Source organism: Halichoerus grypus, chromosome 3 (genome assembly GCF_964656455.1).
Source record: "Halichoerus grypus chromosome 3, mHalGry1.hap1.1, whole genome shotgun sequence".
NCBI lineage: Eukaryota > Metazoa > Chordata > Mammalia > Carnivora > Phocidae > Halichoerus > Halichoerus grypus.
Window position 1 is genome coordinate 61,053,221 of NC_135714.1, and position 24,033 is coordinate 61,077,253.

Consider the following 24,033-nt stretch of genomic DNA (forward strand, 5'->3'; position numbering starts at 1 on the left):
CGATCCCAGGACCTGGGATCATGACCTGAGCTGAAGGCAGACGCTTAACCGACTGAGCCGCCCAGGCGTCCCTGAATATAATTTTTAATGGCCACCTCATATTCTAATACACAGCGTTAGCATTACCAACAATTCTGTGTTGTTGAACATTTGTGTTGTTTTTCATTATTCTAAAGAACACTGCAAAAAAGATCTTTCTGAATAAGTGTGAAAATATAAGATTCTTTCCTCAAGAACAATTCCTGTAAATAAAATTACTTGATTAAAGAGGATGAACATTTAAGGCTTTTGAAACATGTTGCCAAAATTCTCCCTAGAAAGCTGATATCAATTTCCCTGACTTCCTCCCAGTAACAGTTTATGAGAGACTCTCAAAGCACTGAGGACAGATTGATTGACACACTGGTATTCTGTCTTTACTGCCACCCACCCCCACTCCTCAAATTAGCTACAGAGAGATTGGCTCTCATCTCAGTCAGATTTCCTCGAGGCTGAGAAATCAAAATGAGACTAGAGAACACCATTCTTTGTTCTACGCATGTCCCCTATGAAAACACAGACCCTACTTATCCCATAAGTACGTGGTCCTGCTGTCTGGCATTTGTCCCCACTTAGGAAAGAAAGAAGCTTTTATTTTGGTGGCAATGGAGGACAGCTGATGAGCCACGGATTCTGGCAAAAGTGGCACAAAGCCACCTGTCTGGGACTAGACCGCAGCCTTGGGTCCTAGCTAACACTGGGCCCGCATGTGCATGTGCCTTCCTGTTTGTTTGGCCCACATCCAGATTTATAAATACAGTCTCCAGAAGCGGTTCCAACACAGCTTATAAACATGTTTAAATGGACAGAGGGGACTTCAGGACATAGGATGGCTTCTGAGAGAGAACTGGGATGCCCCTTGGATCACTTCACTCCATGGAAGTTGACAGGCCAAGCAAGATCTGAGAGGATGCCAGAAAAGTCCCAGCATTGGAAACTGGGCTCTGGACAATAAAGGGCCAGGGAAAGCTCCAAAAACTAGCCTGAAACATGGGGCTAGGGTATCGGAATTTCAACACACACACTGACATTCTCACTAGAAAGTAAGCTTCACAAGAACAGAGTTTTGTCTTTTTTGTTCATGAATTTATCCCAAAGGTAAGAAAAAAATGCCTGATGGATCATAGGCACTCAATAAATATTTGTTGAATGGATTCATGAAATGGAAAGAAAGAATCAGGGAAACTAGACATTTAACAATTATGTATTAAACACTTCATGTATGTATATTACCCAGTTAGGAGATAAGCAGAGACTCAAGGAAGGATTACAAAATTAACTTTCCTTTTGGAGAAGCTGAGACACACAATAGAAGCCAAAGAAGTCAGCAATGGTGCAGACAAGAAGTGCTCCTGGAGTTCAGAGGAGGGAGAAACACCTCTATGTTAGATGAGGAGGGAAGGCCATGGAAAGGAGGGAGATTTGGGAGAGGTCTTGAAGGATGGTATATCAGGGTCCTAGGGCTGCTGTAACCAATTACCACAACAGACATTTCTTTCTCTCACATTTCTGGAGTCCAGAAGTCTGAAATCCAGGTGTCAGCAGAGCCACACCCCTTCCAAAGTCCCTGGGAAGGAAATCTTCCTTGCCTCTTCCAGGTTCTGATGGCTCCTGGTGTTTCTTGGCTTGTGGCAGCTAACTCCAATCTCTGCCTCTGTCTTCACATGACCTTCTTTCCTGTGTCACTTTGTGGGTTTTTTTCTGTCTTTTATAAGGACATTCCCATTGGGTTTAGGGCTTGCCCTAATCCAGTATGATCTCATTTCAAGCCTTATCTTAGTAACATCTGCAAAAACCCTATTTCCAAATGAGGTCCCATCCTGAGGTTCCATGACATGAATTTTTGGGTGACACTGTTCAACCCACTACAAATGCGTAGAACAACAATGGTAACAAAATCAAACAAGCAAACACACACAACTCAAAGGGTAGGTATTTGAGACCAGGATGGCCCAAAAGCAGCATTCTGTGGAAGACTCAAAGCTTTCTGAAGCAAATTACAGAAGAACTCCTGATGAATACACAGACAAATAGAAAACTTCCAATTGTAGGGCTCCCAAGAGAGATGTAATCTTCTGAGCTGAATTTCCAAAAATTGAAAACACACATGGAAGGCATAAAATGAGAAATTTTGCTTCAAAATTATATTTGAGCTTGAAATGGGCTCCTCACTATTTAGAAAGATCAAACAATTGAAAGCAGGAAGTCTGGGTTAGATTCCTGGTTTCTTAACTGACTTGCTCTGTGATTTGGGGCACATCACTACACTTCTCCATGCCTTGTTTTCTCATCAGTAAAATAGGGGTCATGATACCGCCTGCGTCCCGGGCTTGTGTTAAGAAAAACTCCATTTCCCTCCCACATTTCTCCTCTGCTACCACATGACTACTACACTCAGAACATGTCGGACACCAGATGTGTGAGGGTTTTTCCCACACCATCCGATTCCCTGTGACACCAGCTGGGCACCCTATAATTTAACTCAGTTCTGACACTATCGACCTGGAGGTAGAGTAGATCCCCTAGGTTAAAGACTCAGTCCTACAAGACTGCCCTTCACTTCAAATGCCAGTCACAAGTCTACGTTGTCACCTGTGCTTCTGACCAACTGGCTATGCATTGGGGGGGGTCCCCCAACCTTTCTTCAGGTTCAATTAGTTTTCGAGAGCAGCTCACAGAACTCAGGAGACAGTGTAGTTACTGATTACCAGTGTATAAAAGGATATGATAAAGGACACAGATGAACATCCAGATGGAAGAGATGTGTAGGGCAAGGTATGTGGGAAGGGGCATGGAGCTTCCCTGGGGTCTCCAGGCACCCCTCTCTCCCAGCACCTCCATGTGTTCACCAACCTGGAAGCTCTCTGAACTCTATGCTTCTGTGATTTTTATGAAGACTTCATCACGTAAGCATGATTAATTATTAATTCCATTTCCAGCCCCTCTCTAGAGACTGCAGGGTGGGGCTGAAAATTCCAAGCTTCTAATCACGGCTTGGTCTTTCTGGGGGCCAGCTCGCATCCAGGATCTTAGTGAGAGTCACCTCACTAGAACAAAGGCGCTGCTATCACCCAGGAAATTCCAAGGGATTTAGGAACCGGGGTCAAAGACCAATATTAGAACAAAAGATGCTCCTAGTGCTCTTATCACTTAGGAAATGACAATGGTTTTAGGGGCTCTGTGCCAGAAATTGGGGACAGACACCAATATATATATTTTTTCTATTATCTCACAGGATGGTATAAAGATGAAAGGAGATGATGTGTGTAGAGTGTTTAGGATCTGGCATGAAGAAACTGCTCAATAAATGTTAATGCATTATTTTAAGATGCTGATAGCAGTGGAGAATGAGTTTGATGAGGGGCTGGAGAAAGTTATGAAGTGAGAGACTAAGAGAATAAGAGCCAAGCAAGAGATTGTTTACATTCAAGAAGGAAAAATAATTTATGTTTTCCAAGGCCTGGCCTGTATTCTTACCAACTGTAAGATCTACAGTGGCCATTCTCAGAGTGTGGCTGGGGACATCTGGGAATCCCCAAAATCTTTTGAGGGAGCCTATAAGGCATTTTTCACTCTCATTCTCTCAGGAGGGTGTGGTAGAGTTTTCTAGAGGCTTTATGACATGTGATATCACACCTGATCAAATGTAGAAGCAGATATGAGAATTGAGTTGCCTTTTATTAAGCCAGACATTAAAGATACCTGCAAAAATATAAAACAGTGATTCTTGTATCACCAAAATTTTTTGAAAGATATTTATGTTAACATACACATTTATTATTTTAAAAATGAATCAAGAACTAAAAATGTTGAAGATTTCTGTTGTAATTCCAGATATAGTAAATATCAGTAGATATAACCTATCGACACAAAAGCTGTTTGGAATTCTCCGTAATTTTTAATAGTATAAAAGGGTCCCCAAACCAAAAACTTGGAGAATCTGTGGTCTCAAGGAGGACATGACATTCCACGGGAGCAGAGAACTCCACAGCATACCAGGCAATCACTGGAACGGGCTCCAAGTTCATATTCAGAGATTATTCCTCATCTGCATGATTTTGAGGAATGTTACAGGGAAAGCAATGTGGAATCAAAGTTTCTATTTTATATCCATTTCCTTTCCTTCTGAGCCATTGTTCCAATAAGGGCAGCAACCCGTTGGTTGCCAAAATCAGTGATGGACTCAGGATAGTTCAAGCAAGGAGGAACAGGAAGGCTACCACTGAAAACTCAGACTCTGACAAATATGTGTGCTGTCAGGTTTCAGCTTAAACTCTCCTTCTTTCACATCCTTTCTTGCTTTATTCATACTGGAATGGCCAATTTCATTTACAATAAACTGAAGCCCACTCAAGCCTTTACTCAAAAGTTAGGTCACATCTTTGCTTTTTGTTGTTGTTCCAGTTCCGGAACTGCTAACATTCCTTTCCATGATATAAATGATCATATTTTATACCATGTGACCCTACCCTAACCGGCCACCAGCAGGTAAACTGGAATTGGACACTAATCCAAGGATAGCCAGTCCACGGTTGATCTATGACGTGCCTACTCTGCTAGTCTGATGGTGGCCTCCCTTTCCTATTTTGTTTTTTTTTATTTTATATAGGTCACATTTATTTATTTATTTAGAGAGAAAGCACTAGTTGGGGAGGAGGGGCAGAGGGAGAGGGAGAAAGAGAATTTTAAGCAGACTCTGCCCTGAGCATGGAACCTGACTCAGGGCTTGATCTCACGACCCTGAGATCATGACCTGAGCTGAACTCAACAGTTGGAGGTTTAACTGACTGAGCCACCCAGGCGCCTCTCACTTTCCTATTTTTAAAAAATCACCCATTTTAGGGAGGCCTCCAGTGTGGAGTGCTCAGATTCCTCTGATGATTAAAAAAAAAAAAAAATGCAAGGGGCTGATTAAAAAGACAATTTTCAGGCCTCTGTCTTGGAGATTCTGATTCAGGGGTTTGGATGGGGTCTGTGAATGAGTTTGTTTAACAAGGCCCCAGGGATGTCTTATCATCAGCAAAGTTTGGGAAACAGGTGCCTCTTTTACTAAGGCACTGGGAAGTCCCGGGTATGGAAAAGAGAAGAGATTTTCAAACTGCAGTGGCCATACCCAGTACTGGATCTACTGCAGAGATTCTGACTCAGTAGATCTGGCCTGGGGCCCAGGAATCTCCATTTTACTCCCCCAGATGCCTGCCATATATACTCAGCTTTGAAGACAGCCAAGAGTGAGATGGTTTCATCAGATTATTTTGTTTCTCAGAACCCCTACCATGAAAAAATGGGATTTTTTTTTTTTCTATAAAAGGTAAGTAATGGAATGAGGCTAATTTTGAAGCAGACTCCACTGTCCCTGCTCCAGAGGAAGGTAGAACATGATGAGAGGCCATGGGTGACTTAAGGACAGCTCTGGGGGATTTAGGACCTGAGGCTGGGGTAAGGGTGATGCAGGAGGGACGGAGACGCAGAAGCTCCATTCCTTCCCTCCTCCGTGGCAGCCCCTCAGTCCAAAATCGGCTACATGTGCCCAGCTTGACCCTAACACTGAGCATATGTTTGAACGGAACAGCCATAGGACACGGTAAATGCCTTTATAAACTGCAGCTCGGACTTAGTCTTGGTGAAGATAGCAAATTACGCCCTGGAAGTTCCCAGCCCCTGGAATCTCCTTATTAATATGACACATGGGCCGCCCTAGCCGGAAACCAGGATGACAGTTCTCAGCGAGGTACTTATCGTTACTATCGAAAGATCACGTCACTCATTTTCCAAAAGGTCCAATTGCACTTTGCTTATCCTCCTTCCTGGAAAAAACCTAATGACTTGTGCCAGCTTGATTTGGTGTAATAGGTATTTGTTTTTCCTACTAGAAAAGTGTTCTTTGCTCACCTCTCAGGATTCAGAGGGAACCCTTACCTCCTGATGTTTCTTATTTCCAGTCACTGCCTTTCAGATTTGGACCCACAGGATATATAAGACAAACTTTATTTTGCTCTGTAGCAATCTATCCCTATCTATCAAACTATATATTGGCTCATTTATTTTGTTTTCTGCCTCCCTCTACTAGAATGTAGGTTGTATATGAGGGCATAGTTTTGGTCTGTTTTGTTCCCTGGGCCTAGAATGGTGCCTGGTTCTTAGTAGGCCCTTAGTAAATATTTGTTGAAGGGATGAATACATGGGTTTGGTTTTATCTCTCTGACCAGTTGGGGGGAGGAGGGGAGAATGGGTTGAAGCTTACTGAGCCAAAGGACAGGAGAGAGTGGTGGGTTCTAGAATACTCGAGGAAGAATATTACTTAAGGAAATAAGAGATACCACGGGCAAAGAGGCAATCAGAACCAAAGTTTAGCAGTTTCAAGGCCCTGATCCTGGGGCAGAAACAGGGCACGAAGACTGAAGAGGCTAGTGAACAGGAACCAAGGAAGGGAGGTTCCAGGAAGTATGTTGGAACCACAGAGCCCTGAGATTGGACAGAAGGTCAGAAGGCGAGCAGGAGGGAAAGGGTGTGGCAGATGAGGCAGCAGAATTATACCTGACCAACCAAATTCTGCTTCCTACTTGGTTTTCTCTTACAAGAGTAGGACTTTAAAAACTGGTTTTTGGTTTGCTTTTTAACTTACATTGAAAAGTAGCAAGTTGTTATTGGTATTAGATAAATTAGCGCAGAAACTTCTAAGTGATAAGGAAATATAAGAGAGGTGAACTAGTAACAGTGTACCATTTCCCCCCTATTTTTTATACCATAAAACCTGACAAATTCATAACCATTGTGACACCTAGTTTGAATCTCAGAGTATTGTTTTACATATGTTTCAGTTTTTTTATTTTAAAACAATTCCAGACTTACTGAAAAGTTGCAAAAAAAAAAAAAGAATTTCCATATACCAGATTCCCCCAATAATTAACATTTACCATGTTTACCTTGCCATTCTCTCTCTGTATACTTTTTTCTGAACCATCTGAGAGTAAGTTGTAGATATAATGTTCCTTCACCCCTCAACGTTTCTGTGTGTACTTCCCAAAAACAAGGACACTTTTTGACATAGCCACAGTACAATGATCAAAGTTAAGTAATTAACTTTGATTCGCTACTGTATTTTAATCTAAGGGCCTTATGTAAATGTTGCCAACTGTCCCGCTAATCTCTTACAGCATCTTGAAAGAAGGGGCCTGTGCTTTAACCCCTGCTGTGGCAGTCACTGGCTGGGAGCAGCTCAGCACGAACACCCAACACCATGGCAGATCCGGACAGCGGGGGCTGTCACTGAATTCTCATTCTGCAGTGAGAGATCTGTGTAGTGAATTTCCATGACTGCCAAAAGCATCTGGTAACCAAATGAGAAAGGCCAGGAGCATCCCCAGAGGTCCATCCTGAACAGGGTTGGACTGCTGAACCTATGCCAAAAGCTACATACCTCTAGACCCCTTGCTAAGCCAGAAACATTTGGTCGTTCCCCCCATTATCTCTGGGGATACATTCCAAGACCTCCAGTGGATGTCCAAAACCACGGATAGTACCAAATCCTTTATATACTAGGTCTTTTCATATATATATACATATACACATCTATAATAAAGTTTAATTTATAAATTAGGCACAGTAAGAGATTAACATAATAAAATCAATTATAACAACATAGTGTAATAAAAGTTATGTGAATGGGATCTGTCTCTCAAAATACCTTATTGTACTGGACTCACCCTTCTTGTGATGATGATGTGAGGTGATAAAATGCCTACGTGATCTGATGAAATGAGGTGAGTGACGTAGACGTTGTGACGTAGTGTTAGGCTACTACTGATCTTCTGACAATTTGTCAGAAGGAGAATCCTCTACTTCCAGACCACAGCTGACCACAAGCAATTGAAACAGCAAAAAAGCAAAACTATAAATAAGGGGGAAGTACTGAAAACCCCTATGCATTTAAGCCAGTGTAAGTTAAGTTTTTTGTTATTTATAGCCAAAAGCATTCCTAACTGACCTAATCCTCTAAAAGTGGAAATATCAGACCTTTACAGCTATATGGGCACAGGCACGCACACGTGTGCGCACACACACACACACTCACACTCACACTCAAACTGCTCTCAAGAAAAAAATTAACAAATTATGTAATATGGGAGTGTACCTGTTTCCTCTCAGCATAACCCATATATTTTTATCACCTCAATTTACTTTGATGACTTGAATAGGCATAACACCCTTCTTTAACGATTCTTGCAGGATCTCAGAATTTTAGAGTCAAAAGAAACATGAGTGATTATCTCATCTACACTCGTCTCACAGTACATATAATTTTAAGAAATGTGTTTACAAGTAACAAAAGCAGTCACAAAAGGGGGAAGAGTGATGTAAGAGCAGGTAGCAGAAGCAGTTGAACCCAGGAAAAAGTACTTCAGTGATCCCAAGCCAAGAATCTAAGGCTGTATTCATCAACATGTTCGTTACACATTTTCCTACAATACTCTTTACAGGCAGAATCCATAAACTCTCTTTTTTTCCCCCACAGATAATACAATAGTAACTTTAAAGACATTTATACTGATGAAGTTTAGGTCATTATATCACTATGTGTAATGGAGAGAAGCAAATTGTTTGCTATCAGCCTCAATCAATTTTACTGTAGGCTCTGCCACTTGCTAAGGGTGAAACCTTGGGCAAATAAATGATTGGTCCTTTCTTTTTTTTTTTTTTTAAAGATTTTATTTATTCATTTGAGACACAGAGATACAGAGAGAGAGAGAGCATGAGCAGTGGGAGAGGCAGAGGGAGAGGGAGAAGCAGACTCCCGGCTGAGCCAGGAGCCCAATGTGGGGCTCAATCCCAGGACCCTGGAATCATGACCTGAGCTGAAGGCAGACGCTTAACCATCTGAGCCACCTAGGCGCCCCTTTCTTTGTCTTAGTTTCTTCATCTATAAAATGGGAATGCTATAATAGTTCCTATCTCTTAAGGTTGTTGTGAGAATTAAAAGAATTAATATGTGTAAACACTTAGAACATGTTAGCTATTATTATTACAGTGTGGTAGGTTAAGCCATATGCATTATTGAAATGAATAGGATTATTACATTCTCCTGGCATTTATTGGCCTTGGATTGTCCACCACAAGGGTTAATGAACTTTGGGTTCTATCTTCCACTGGGCCTGACTGAGCCCCAGCCTCCATGCCTTTCCATTGTTGGCAGGAGCCTGGACCTCAGGTCTTTGTACTTTGGGAAACTTTGAACCTGCAACTGCAACAAAGAAAGGGCAGTTTATTTGGGGAGAGTTTACTCATGTTGCCATGGAAATTGATCCCTTTTCTAGCCTTCTGTCCACACCCTCCAGTGCAGAGTCATTGCTCCTTAGCAGACTTTTATAAGACACCAGCAGATACCCTCAGAAGCATCTAAAACACCCAAACCAGGGCCTGACGCTTTCTGTGCAGTTCCTTCAATAATCTATGCAGATTCTTCTCTAGAACTCATGAAATGTTGTAACTCCATATTAATAAGTGGAACTATGTCTATACCGATATCTGTATCTTCAAGGGGGAAACATTTGTAATCTGAGTGTCTATGCCCAGCTGGGGTGAAGTTCATGCATGAAGGCAACAGAAATAAATTCTTTGTTATTCAAGGGCCCAGACAATCTACTACCTTCATAACATTTCTGAAAAAATTACTCCAAGGCATACTCAGCAAACTGAGAAATAAGTTAAACTTAATAGTGGAAAGATCATGGCATAAAAAGTGATGAATGTTGAGACCAGTAAATTCAGACCAATGAATGTCATTCTAACTCAAAGGAAATTGTGCATTAGTTATATGGACTATTTGTGCAATGACTTGCACTTTATAGGTTGAATGGAAGCAAATAATAGTAGCTTTTGGAAACTTAGCTTAGTAGCTATAGATTTCTGAGAAAATTTCCTGATCCACTTTCTGCAGCCTACAGCAAACTATTTAAACAGATTTTTTGAAAAGCCGAATAAGCTCCTTACTTACATGTACTAAGTTGAGGCCAATAATGCTTCAACTCTTTTTTTTTTTTTTCAGGTAGGCTTCACGCCCAACATGAGGTTTGAACTCATGACCCCAAGATCAAAAGTTGCATGCTTTACTGACTGAGCTAGTCCGGTGCCCCAATAATGCTTTAATTCTAAATAAAATTTTATTTTTATCCTATGGCTTTGAGTCAGATTATCCATCTTTCCCTACTGTCTATAAAAATAATATGTATGATGAAGAACAAGTTGTACCAAAAGAACTGTTATTCCTACTCCCCAACCTTTTGGGAGATGAAGTGACATAATGGAAATAGGCAGTCAGGTCAGGTCAGGGAGTCATTACGGAGTCTACAGATTATTAGCTGTATAATCGTAGACAGATCACTTCAGTGCTCTTTGTCTCAAATTCTTGGTTTATCCCTCATTCTATAGCAAAAGGAGACAAAGGAGGTTTCCCAATTCTCTCTAATCTGGACTCGAGTGGGAAAGGAAATTCTCACTATCTAAAGTGAAAAATTGAGCAATCCTTCAAAAATAATGAGATGAATTCACATGCCAGGAAAGATTTAAAAACTAGGATTGACATGAGATAGAATGTAGAGAACTTACATCCTCCCTGACAAGGGGCATAGCAATTGCACTCATACAATTTTCTATAGTTTTTTCAGTGGGCCTGTGTGTGTGTATACAATTTGATCTTTAGTGTTCTCTGAGGAAAGAATTGTCTCCTTTTTTTTCAAATGGAGAAACAGAGGCTCAGAGAAATTAACTATTTGCTCAAAAATAAATGGCAAGGGGCTCCTGGATGGCTCAGTTGGTTGAGCTTCGTTTTAGTTGAGCAGCTCAGGTCGAGATCTCAGGGTTGTGAGATTGAGCCCCTGCATTGGGCTCCACACTCAGCATGGAGTCTGCTTGGGATTCTCTCTCCCTCTGCCCCTCCCCCCCAAAATAAATAAATAAATAAATAAATAAATAAATAAATAAATAAATAAATAAATAAGTAAGTAAGTAAGTAAATAGCAAGACAGTAGTGGAAGGATGATGGCAATAGTGAGAATGGTGGAGTAAGGGCCTCTGAAAAACTGATCTTTCATAAAAACAACAAGAACACTGACAAAAATTGTCAAAAACAACTTGTTCAGAACTCTAGAAATTAACAAAATGGGAGCATTCATTTACAAAAAAATGCTGAATCTCAGTAAGCACAGTGCACTTTGTGGAATTTCCACTTGCCTTATTCCCATCCCTTCTCCCTAACTTTGCAGCAGGCTTGAAAACAAACAGCACCACACTCAGTGAAGACCAGCAGGCTAGTAGCCACTGGAGGGGACAGAATGGGTTGAGAACTCCCCAAAACACCTTTCTCAGAGAATGTCATTATCTAAAATGTCTGGCAATTCCCTGGAAAATCTTGTTTTTAAGGCCTTGTCTTAATTTGAACAGCTTCTTCCCCAGGGACATTTGTCAAAAACAATCAATAGCAATTCTTTAACACCACAGCTGCCTGAGTCAGTGATAACAATGGAGACATACAAGAAGCTGACCAAAAAAAACTTAAAAGGAAAAGCTGGGGAATGACATATTCATAGGGAGCTTTGAAAAGGTCCAATGTATTCCTAAAATCTAGAAGGACACAAATGGGTCAGCTGTAGGCATGTCCAGGAAAAACCTAACCAAATGGAAAGACATCTTGTGTTCATGGATTCAAAATGGAAAGACATCGTGTGTTCATGGATTCAAAGATTTAATATTGTTAAGGTGGCAATACTCCCCAAATTGATCAATAGAGTCAATGCAATCCCTGTTAAAATCAAGGCATTTTTTGCAGAAATTGACAAGTTGATTCTAAAATTCATGGAAATGCAAGGGACTCAGAATAGTCGAACATTCTTGAAAAAGAAAAGCAAAGTTACAATTATGCTTCCCAAGTCCAAAGTTACTACAAAGCTATAATCATCCATTCAGTAAGGTATTAATATAAGGTAAACATATAGATCAATGGAATTGAATTGAGAGTCCAGAAATAAATTATTACATGTATGGTCAGTTAATTAGTACAAGGGTGCCAGGATAATTTAATGGGGAAAGAATAGTCTTTTCAACAAATGATGCTGGGACAACTGGATATCCACATGCAAAAAAATAAAGTTTGAACCCTACCCTAAAGGGCTCTCCAGAGAGAACCAATAGGTTATAGATAGACATATAGAATGAGATTTATTAGGAGGGATTGGCTCACACAATCATGGAGGCCAGGAAGTCCCACAATCTTCTGTTTTCAAGCTAGAGACCCAGAGAATAGTTCCAGTCCAATCCTAAAGGTCTGAGAACCTGGGGGCTGATGGTGTAAGTCCCAGTCTAAGTCTGAAGTCCAAAGAACTAGGAATGCCGATGTCTAAGGGCAAGAGAAGATGGATGTGCCAGCTCAAACAGGAGAGCAAATTCACCCTTCTTCCACCATTTTGTTCTATTCTGGGTCTCAGTGAATTGGATGATGTCTACCTACACTGGTGAGAGGGATCTTCTTTATTCAGTCTACCAATTCAAATGCTAATCTCTCCTCAAAACACCTTCACAGACACAGCCAAAAATAATGTTTTTCCAGCTATCTGGGCATCCCTTAGCCCAGTCAAGTTGACACATAAAATTAACTATCACATTATATACAAAAATTTACTCAAAATCAAAGACCTAACTGTAATGTCTACACTATAAAACTGTTAGAAGAAATCATAGGAGTGAACCTTCATAAGCAATGGTTTCTTAAATGTAACACCAAAAGCATAACAACAAAGAAAAAAATAAATTGTACTTCATCAAAATTTAAAACTCGTGTGGTACAAATGACAGTACCAGGAAGGTGAAAAGACAACCCACGGAATGGGAGAAGATATTTGCAAGTGACATATCTGGTAAGAGACTAATATCAAGAATATACAAAGAACTTACACAATGCAATGATAAAAAGACCAATAACCCAATTTAAAAATGGACAAAGTGTGAATAAATGTTTTTCAAAGAATATAAACAAATCTCCAATAAGCATGTGAAAAGATGTTCAACATCACTAATCTTTAGGGAAATGCAAACTAAAACCACAATTAGATACACTTCTACCCACTAGGGTAGCTATAATAAAAAAGATAGACAATAACCAGTGTTGGTGAGGAAGGATGTAGAGAAACTGGAACTCTAGCATCCTGCTAGAGTTTTTATATTCCCTGGTGGGAATATAAAATGGTTCAGTCACTTTGGAAAACAATTTGGAGTTTAAATATGTCAAATACTGAGTTACCACCTGACTTAGCATTCAACTTCTTTTTTTTTTTAAAGATTTATTTATTTATTTGAGAGAGCAAGAATGAGAGAGAGTACATGAGAGGGGGGAGGGTCAGAGGGAGAAGCAGGCTCCTCGCTGAGCAGGGAGCCCGATGCGGGACTCGATCCCGGGACTCCAGGATCATGACCTGAGCCGAAGGCAGTTGCTTAACCAACTGAGCCACCCAGGCGCCCTAGCATTCAACTTCTAACTATAGCCTTCCACTCCAAGAAAATTAAAGATGTGTTCACACAAAAACTTGGACACGAATGTTCAGAACAGCATTACTTATTACAGCAAAAAACGAAAACAGTCCAAATGTCCACCAATTGATGAACTGATAAACAAAATGTCGTTTATTTATTCAAGGACTATTATTCAACCATAAACAAGAATGGAGTAGTGATACATGCTATAGCATGGATGAACCTTGAACACATGATGCTAAGTAAAAGATCCAGGCACAAAAGGCCACATATTGCATGATTTCCTTTATATGAAATTTCCAGAGCAGGATCATCCATGCAGACTAAAAGTAGATTGGTGACTGGCTAGAATAAGAGGGAGGTTGGGGTGAAACGGGAGTCACTGCTAACAGGGATGGGGATTCTTTTGGGAACGATGAAAGTGTTTTGAAGTAAGAGAATGGTCATGGTTACACCACCCTGTGAATACCGAAAAGCCACTGAATTATATACTTTAAAAAGATGAATTGTGGGTGATGCATGGAATTCTTGAATCACTATATGGACACCTGAAACATTAATATAACACTGTATGTTAACTATACTGGAATTAAAATAAAAAATTCATAGTGTTCTTAAAAAAAGATGAATTGTATGCTATATGAATTATGTCTCAACAAATTTTTTAATTGAAAAAAATAAGATAGAGGTGAAGCCAAGCAGCAGGTATTCCAGCTGTGAGATCAAGGGCCCTCTGCTGCACTACACCAAATGAAATGTGTTCGCCATCACCAGATACTGTTTAATGAAGATGCACAGAAACAAAGGAAATTGCTCCTTTTCCTGGATGACTGGCATGAGTAGTTTCGAGACAGTTAACAGTCCTTCTACGGTCCTCTTAGATTCTAGTAGCTCCCACCGGGACCTGCACAGGGTAAGCTCTTAATAAATACCTGCTAATTGTGTAAATAAACTAGGTCTTTGGTTCCATACTAGAAAAAAATCACATTGGGAGGGTATGTTTAACAAACTCTTGGTAATTGTCACCATTTCCTCCCTAGGAAAGGTTAGTAAAAAGGAGACAAACACCAAGGTCGTGCAGTAAATTGGCGGATTTTATATCAAAAAGGAATTGGATTGGAAATCTTCCTGTGTATGTGGTGTATCTGGTTTATTCTAGAATAATCTCTGAGAAAAGTTCTTCCCTTACTTCCAGGCATGACACAATGACTGATTTTTATGGTTTCCAAAAAGAAACTCAACCTAAGCTATGTTTGCGTGAGGAGCTACTCAGCCAATAATAAAAATATGCTTCTCTCCTTTTTAATGTTAATTGTGAGCAAATTATATACATATACATATAATATACCATATTTGTTAAAGTGAAACTCCAAACAAAAAATACAAATAATGAAAACAATAACTAAAGATCAAAGTTTGTTCCATATTAAGGACCTCTCTAGTTTTATGGAAATTCTAAATCTTTGCATTCTTCCAGGGAAAAATGGGGGGGAGCTTCTTAGCTTGCTTTTTTTATTTCAAGTATCAATATATGAAAACATTAAATTCAATGTATGTGCTGAATGCCTTCTATGTTCAAAGAACTGTGCTGAGCATGGTAAAAAATGTTTGAATATGTTCAGGGCATGGTAGACATTGGCATCAAGGAGATTAAAGTCTCCTGTACCACAGTGAGGCCTTCTCTGATCATCCCGCTGAGAAATTTAAACCTCCGCACCGCCCTAACACTCTCTACTCTCATTCCTCATGCTTCTACATCTCATACTCTCATGCTTCATTTGTTTTCTGTAGGAAAATGTAATATACTGTGTATTGTATCTACTCACATTTTTTGTTTATTGCCTTTTCCTCCCAACAGAATAGAAGCTTCATGAGAACAGGCACTTTGTGTGTCTTGTTCACCACTGCGTCTCCAATGCTTAGAATGCTGGTTGGCATTTTCTATAGATCTAGATCTAGACCTAGATAAATAAATAAGCACCTGATTGGTAAACTGACAGAAATGAGCCAGATAGTCCAGCCACAGCTAGTGCATGAAGAGGTGGCTTGGAAGCAGAAGATGGGTCAATTTCTGGCATGGATGTTCTTGGACAAGGCATTTTTCTTCATTTACAAAGTGAAGAAGCTGGATTATCAGAACACTCAAATTCTCCCATCTTATAAATCATCGACCACCCCTAAAGAAACTGAACTCCTCTATGAGAAACAAAAAGCCCATTATTTTCCAAGAACAACATTTATATGTGTGTCTGCATTCTGTTATATTTTTCATGTATGACAAGTTTTAAGAGCATTATAATACTATGGATGGGAGTAAATTTTATTGCTAGGATTTATAATATAATAAATAATAATGACATAAAGAGTTAAAATTACAGTGATGCCCTTGGGAATATTTTAGTGTAATGCCAACAATAAACACACTAGTAATAAATTAAAAATTGCAGTCATGTTATTAGGAGAGGTATCATGTATGTCTCCTGAAAACTACTTATATTCTTATAATTTACTTTAAAATATTTCATGGTGTAGTTACATAAGACATTACCATTAAAGGAGACTGTATGTGCCTCAAGAGAACCTTTCAATCAGGTTGACACATCTAAAAAACCCAGAAAACTGGGAACCTAATTGAGCTTACAGGACAGGTGGTATGAACCATATTCTGCTTGCTAATGGATTTTTCTTTTGAAAAGCAGGCAGCAGAATTTGGTCTGAAGCTCACGTTTATTATAATCAGTTATCTATGTGTCATGACTGAGTGGGATAGCTGGGCAGTTAATTGTCTCTCCCACCTTAAATTTCTTGAGCATTTATTGTCATCTTACAAAAAGAAGCTAAGTGTTGTGTATGACCAAATTACCTCAGGTGAGCTTGCAATAGTCCTGAACTTGGCAATCTGTGGGTAAAATAACCTCCCTTTGTCTCCTTCGTTTGTAGCCAGAAGATGACTGGAAAACACATGTCATCAGGTCAGGTCACCACCTTACTGAACCTCCTCCAGTGGCATCTTTGTGTCTTCAGGATAAAGCCAAAATCTCCCTAGCAGATTTTATGGCCCTCCAAGATCTGGGCCAGTCACCTCTTTCTGTTCATAGCTGAGCACTCCCCATTCACTCTCTGCTTTCCAGGCGTCCCTGTAATTCAGAGCTGCTTTCAGGTTCTCAAAAGTGGTGTGCCCTTGCTTCAGAATTTGCTTTCCAATGTAAAAAACGTTGACGTAAAATTCATACAACATAAAATTCATCACTTTAACCATTTTAAAGTGTATAATTCATGTTAGGCAACTGTCACCACGACCTAACATTTCCATCAGCCCTGAAAGAAACCGACCCCGCACCCGCTGGCAGTCATGCCCCAGTCCTTTCTACCCCCATCCCCACAACCACTAATCTACTCTCTGTCTCTATGGATTTACCTGTTCTGGACATTTCATAGAAATGAAATCATACAATATGTGGCCTTTTGTATCTGGCTTCTTTCACTTAGAATCATGTTTTCAAGGTTCATTCATGTTGTAGCATGTATCACTACTTCATTCCTTTTTATGACTGAATAATATTCCGTTGTACAAATATACCGCATTTCATTTATCCATTTTTCTGTTGGTATATGTTTGGGTTATTTTGGCTATTATGAAGAGTGCTGCCATGAATACCTGTGGACAGGCTTTTATGTGAAAGCATATGTGAACATATGTTTTCAATTATTTTGCATCTATACCTAGGAGTGGAATTGCTAAGTCATGTGGTAACTCATACAGGTAACTTCTTAAGAAACTATGCAACTATTTTCTCTCCAGGATATTTGTGTTGGCCCCTGGGATTATTTCAAAGGTGTCATTCCTTCGTCCGGTGCATTCATCCTTTTAGGTCACAGCTTAGACATTACTTCCTCAAAGATGCCTTCCCTGACCACTTAACTTAAAAGGAGATATCCTTAAAAACTGGGGTAGAGAATACTATTCTAGGACTCACCATACTATTTTGTACTTGCTTGCTTCTCTGTCTTCATCAACACACCCCTAGTCTCTGAATTCCGTTTGGAGGGGATATGTGTATCATATTCTCTAGAGAGGGTCTGAAATCGGGGAGGCATGCAGTGAGAAATGGTTACATTGAATACTCACAGCATATATTCTTCAAAACAACAAAAACCTCTGCTGCATGATTCCTCCACTGACAAAAGTCTACATCAATGGATTTATGGAGCTATCATTGAAAAACGATAATTAGTGAATTATTTATATACGTGTATATACGTACAGACATATATACACCACTAACGTTCATGACTAATTATTTGGGTGGCTGATTTTCTTTATAAGTGTTCAAGAATAAAGTTGAGGGACCCTCTGTTATGCCCAGATTGAAATTGCATTAATTGGTACAAATGTTTCAAAAAAATAATTGCAGCGTTTTGACCAAGTAATTTTACTTCTGAAAATCCTAAGGAAATAATTCTAAATGCAGAAAATGTTTTATGCATAAAAGCACTGACTGAAGAATTATTTATAAATAATTAAAAATTGGAAACAAGCTCCCTCAATAGGTAATAGAGGGATAGCTACATAAATTCTACAGATATTAAAAATAAAGTTCAAGAAGAATCTAGAATAATGTTGTAGAAATTGTATTATACCATGACTACAACCATTTAAAGAGGAAGAAAACCCCAAACCTATAGTAAGAAATATATTAAAACGCGAAATGGTATGGTTTATGTGGTGGGACAATATATGATTTTTCCCTTTTATTCCATTTTCTAAATTTTAAATGTGATTTTATTATGGTTATAGTTTTTCTAAAAGTACAATAAACATTGAAGCAAATAACTTGAGAACTTTTTAAAAGCCCCTGTGACTAAAATGTGTGTCTCTGATGAAGTTTTTGTTTAGGACTTCACTTTGACAGTATAGGAACAAAGATTTCTAATGCATTTTGAGATGCTGTAGGGCGACTGGTAATTCAGAAAACGTTTAGTCCAAAACAACTAAGAAAACTCTGATTCCCGGAAGTATTGGTAGTCTTATCTAAACTTCTCCACATTTCTAATTATTATATAATGCCTGAGGAATGTAGAGCAGAAGTCTGTCCTCAAACTTCAGTGAGCAGAATAATGAGCAGAACCTCCGGGTTCAATGAGATTCCCCAGTCCTGGCCCCAGAGATTCAGACTCACTAAATCTGGGTCCAAGTTCAGGCATTTGCCATTTTTATCTAACAAGCAAAGTACTGATACAGATGAGCCATGGACTACATGCTATGAAAAACATGCTTTCCATCATCTTCCGAGGTCTTGACCTATTTCCTTTTTTTTTTTTTAAGATTTATTTTTTTTTGAGAGAGAGTGCAAGCAGGGAGAGGGGCATAGGGAGAAGTAGAGAATCTCAAACAGACTCCCTGCCCAGCATAGAGCCCAATGCGGGGCTCATCTCATGACCCTGAGATCACGACCCCAGCTGAAACCAAGAGCAGGAAACTCAACTGACTGAGCCACCCAGGCGCCTCTGATCTTTTTCTAATTTAGAAGTGGCCGATTGTAATGAGCTCTGCTTTGGAGGATAAATTCTGCAAAATTCACCAACCTACAGCACAGCTGACCCCTGCAACCCCAAGTTGGAAGTTTTGCAGAGCACTTCACAATCGTTTGCTTGCTCTCAGGAAAAAAATAGAAAAGAATAAAAGAGAAAGAAAATGCCTATGCTTTAAATTTGAACCAGTGTCTCATGTCTTGTCACTGGGATAATAATAGGTGAGCAGTCACTTTTATTATTTCTAAACTGGCCCCTTTGATAGGTCAATTAATATAAAAAACAAGCTAAAGAATCACTCTACCCTTCCTTTCCTAATTCCAGGAACCTCTGCTATTCAGTCACTTTTTGTAGATGGACTTTGGATAAACAATGATAATATCTCATCAGCGGTTCAATGTAATTTTATCATCTTAAAACTTGGAGAGTCTGGCTGTCTGGCAGGGATTCCTCTCCCAGGGAGGCCCTAGAGGTGAGAAAATGGGACATCCACACATTCCATGTGATCACAATCCCAGCATTTGCCAAATACATATCCAACTGCTTGGACTCTATGCTGGAAGGAAAAGGAGATCTTTGAGGGAAGCTTTCACCTAATTCTAAAGGCCCCTTCATAGCCAACCCTGAGTTCTACTTCTCTATCAGGCCTGTAAGCAAAGCACAATGATTCTTCAAGAGTCTGAGTCACAAAGTAAAGCTTGTAAGAAAAACAAAAAATTAGTTCAACAAACCCTTCAACTGCTGTGCTACTGTTGTTCACATTGTATAATTTAACTTCTTCCTTATTTCTCCTTTTTTTTCTTACCTTGGGTAAGGGGTTGGTGCCCATGTGTGTGTCTACCTCTTCCCCTCCCCAGAGGGCGTCTCTCTGAAATCGGTAGGGTGGGGGAGTGGTTAGAGCAGGAGGCTGTGGGGTCTTTGGAAAACCACCAGCAGAGGGGACAGGGGCTCAAGATACCCCTTTAAAACACAAGTGGTGGGGCGCCTGTGTTTTAAGTCGGTTAAGTGGCTGCCTTTGGCTCAGGTCATGATCCCGGGGTCCTGGGATCGAGCCCCACATTGGGCTCGCCTGCTTCTCCCTCTCCCGCTCCCCCTGCTTGTACTCTCTCTCTCTCTGTCAAATAAGTAAATAAAGTCTTTAAAAATAGATAAATAAATGTTTTTTTTTAAAATAAAACACATGTGGCTGCTGGGATAGACTTCCAGATGGCACCTGAACCTTTATTTACCTGGCCAGGAAACGGCCTGCGGCCATCTGTGATTAGCCCTGTCCGCTTCCTTGTTGCAGGGAGACTGGATTCTGCCTAATTACAACCCATCTGAGATTCCCATTGCCTGTGACTGACTTTCTTTAGCAATATTGGCAACATCCCCTTATTACATTGAAGGAATAACTACTGGTGGGCATTTAGGTTAGATGTAGTTCAAGAAAGGGATGGTCAGTAATATATTTTTAAACTTTCTAGTTTGAAATAATTTCGAACTTGGAGAAAAGTGGCAAGAACTGAACAAAGAACTATTTACCCTTTACTCCTATTCCTCAAATGTTAACATTTTACCATCTTTGCTCTGTACTTCCCTTCCTATCTAGAAATAGACTTATTAAGAACTTTAGATTTACAGAAAAATTGAGGAGCTAGTACAAGGAATTCAGATATACTGCTTCCCCCCCCACCCCTGTCCCCCTATTAGTAACATCTTACATAGGTATAGTACATTTGTTACAATTAATGAACCAACGTTGATAGTATATTGCTATTAACTAAAGTCTATAGCTGATTCAGATTTCCTTAATCTTTTCCTCCTTGCTGGTATCACATTAACTTGACTCAATCTTTCTGAGTACAAGTACAAGCTGCTAAATGTATCAAAAAACATAAAATTGCACCTGGGAAAATAGCCAAGAAATAAAAGAACCTCATAATTATTTTTTACAAAGATATTTATATCAACACTATTTGTAAAAGTGAGAAATGACCCAAATGTCAAAGATTAGGGGAATAGTTAAGCAAACTATCATATATTAACATAGTAATATACTTCTGGCTATCAAAAATGTGAACTAAATTGTTTGCATTTGTTTTGAAAATTGTTTTAATATATGGAATATGCTGTTAATGAAAACAGGGTAAAGCAAAATACAATATGTAAGCTGGTTAGAATTAGGCAACCCAAAGTTAAAAGGGAATTTAGAGGATTGGAAATTATTAGAATTTATTACTCCTTAAATGACATCTTCTGTGAGTATGTCTAAATTGCTTTTAAAAATTATTATTGAAAAATAAAACTATAGCAATTTTCATCTTCAGAAAATGCTTTAAGTAAAAGATCTATGATAAGATATACTATATAAGATAAAAATATTTTAGATTCCCATACTCCCTTCCGCATCCTTATGTTGAGTGGTAAGGTAGTTCCAAAATATTCTCCCTAACTTTCAGGAAAAATAAAGATAAAACTAGACCAGTGGTACTGGTAGATGTAGCCCATTTTGAGTTGTAATCAAGCATAGTAAATGTTCTTCAGTCCTATCTGGCCCACACCTGTCTCGTGTCTCCGCGGCCCCGCTGCCCCATAAGCAAACAGAAAAGTTACAGGTGAGAGATGGGCAGTCACAGCTGGGAGTTTCCTCTTGTCTTCCTTCTGTGGGTGGCAGCCAGCAACCAGTTTCCTGGAGGCAGGGCCTCCTGCCTGCGAAGTCATGCACCCAGAACAATGGGCAAAGAAGCTGGGCACAAACAAAAGAAAATTATTGCTTCTACTTGAAGGAAGGCAAAGAATGACTTTTTAAATAATTTAACACTTAATACATTTGGGATATAGCCCCTAAACTGCCAGAGAAAGGAAGTGACATTGAAGCAAAAGTCTGGTCCACAGATGAATTCTAAACTGCCCACAGTCAGCCGTCTGAAGACATAAACTTTTCTTTATCTGGAGCTCAATGTATAATACCCAATTCAAATGGAAAAATAATACATTAAATTGTAAAACAGGTTGGAAACTACTATGCATAGCATGGTTTCATTTTTGTTGTAAATTTTGGAAGGATACACACAAAATATTATCAGTAATTACCTTAAGATAGCGAAATGAGGGCAGCTTTTGTCTTCTTCCTTTCTTCTCTTTACCGGTGTTTTGATCTTTTTTACAATAAACATGTATTATTTGTATAACTTTTAAACTCCTTAAAATATATAAATAGATGTAAAATTTATAAAACTCAAACTTTCATCAACTGACTTTGGTTCCATGTATCTAAAATGCTGCTATAATTGATATTTATAATGATTAACACAAAGCACTTAGAGATCTTCATGGCTTGTTGAAACACATAAATTACTTTGTGTTTAGTTTTAGTGCTAAGTATATTTAATTATAATTCAATTATCTTAAACTATTAATCATGTGAAGTATATGTGAGAAACCCCTATTAACTAGAATAGTTTGTTAATCAAAGCAATCTATTTCCCAAACCTACCAGATAATGGGAATATTTATTATGGTACCATCCCACATCACAAAATACTGCTTCACTGACGTCTCCTCATAAAAAGTTTTCTATTTCTTTCTACGAACACCAACAATCCATTGCTTCAAAGCCATTTTCCATCATAAGCCAGTATTTAGATGCTGTGGCTTTAAATTTATAGAGGATAGGATTTCCTCAACTTTTCTCAATTCATAGAAAATGAATAAAGGCATAAAGAGTTTTGAACTGAAGAAAATACCACACAAAACCCTCCAAAACAGAATTTGAGTCGGAGATGTACCACAATAAAGAGGAAAACATGAACTATGGCAGAATAAGAGCCACCTTGTGCCCGCAATGCTGGGATTGCCAGGTGATACTTGTCCACCTGTTCTGCCACTCTGCTCTTCCAGGTGGCCTTGAAGAAGCTTTTAGCAGGAAAACACCTGGACCCCAGAGACCACAAGAAGGTGTAAGGTGACACACATATAAGAGAGAGTTATGGTCAGATAGCATCTAATACAACTTCCGCCTACAGAAGTGCATCTTGGCCCTGTGCTTAGAGAATTAATCCTTTTCTCAAAAAATCACAGCCTGTTCAGGATTAGGATTTAGTCTCTGGGTTGGCTGCCTCATGCAGATGCTTTCCTTTACTAATAATCTGGAAGATGTCTTAAACAATAAATCTTGTGGTGTTAGAACAGATACAACCAATTCACTTTCCTATTATGCCCCTTTAGAATATACATGATGGATGGGTGGGGGTGGTAACATAGGATATCAATAATACCAGTAATTCATATTTTCAAATACTTTAAAAATCTTAACAAGTAACAAGTAGTCTTGAGTTTCAATCCCCTGGTCAGTCCCTTACTAAATGCTGTAGCTGGCCAAGAGCAAAGATCCAAAAGAGAAAATGCCTGTGAAAGATCATCCACACTGGATTTCACACTGCTCCTGAAAGAAATGCTTATACCTCAATTTTGAAAAGTGGTTCTAGGATTCAGTTATCCAAGCATCTACGACAGACATCAGGAATCTTGCCCAAGAAATCCAGGGCAATATTCTGTGATCTCTTCACAATGCCTAGAAAGATGGTTTCACCGGTTGGCTAATTATACACCATTAGGAAATGTTACTTAGGTCATATGCCCCTTAGGAATCAAGAATTAAAATCACTACAGTGAGAAGATTTGGCCTCAGGATAGAGCAAAGTCGTTATATGGCTTTCCCCCCATTTTCTGCTACCTGTTAGTAATCTTACACATTGTGCAATTGTAGCACCTTCCATCCTGAAGATCTAGGCCAACTTGATTATTCTTTTTCTTCTCTCCCCTCTCCTTTCCTCACAAAATGAAGGCTCACAGAGATTTCATATTTGGCAGAGAACCATTTAGGGCCACACCAGGTGAAAATTAAAAACACTCACTCAACATCCAAACACTGTAAAGGCATAGCTAGTCCTATGCAAG

General features: G+C 39.3%; 1 long non-coding RNA gene across 1 annotated transcript; it reads left to right on the forward strand.

The window, feature by feature from the left end:
• Nucleotides 1–14,434: 14,434 nt before the first annotated feature.
• LOC144381256 (uncharacterized) lies at nucleotides 14,435–17,020 on the forward strand. The gene is made up of 2 exons (XR_013446146.1): nucleotides 14,435–14,473; nucleotides 16,501–17,020. It is a non-coding gene; the product is annotated as an uncharacterized LOC144381256 (long non-coding RNA).
• Nucleotides 17,021–24,033: the final 7,013 nt, after the last annotated feature.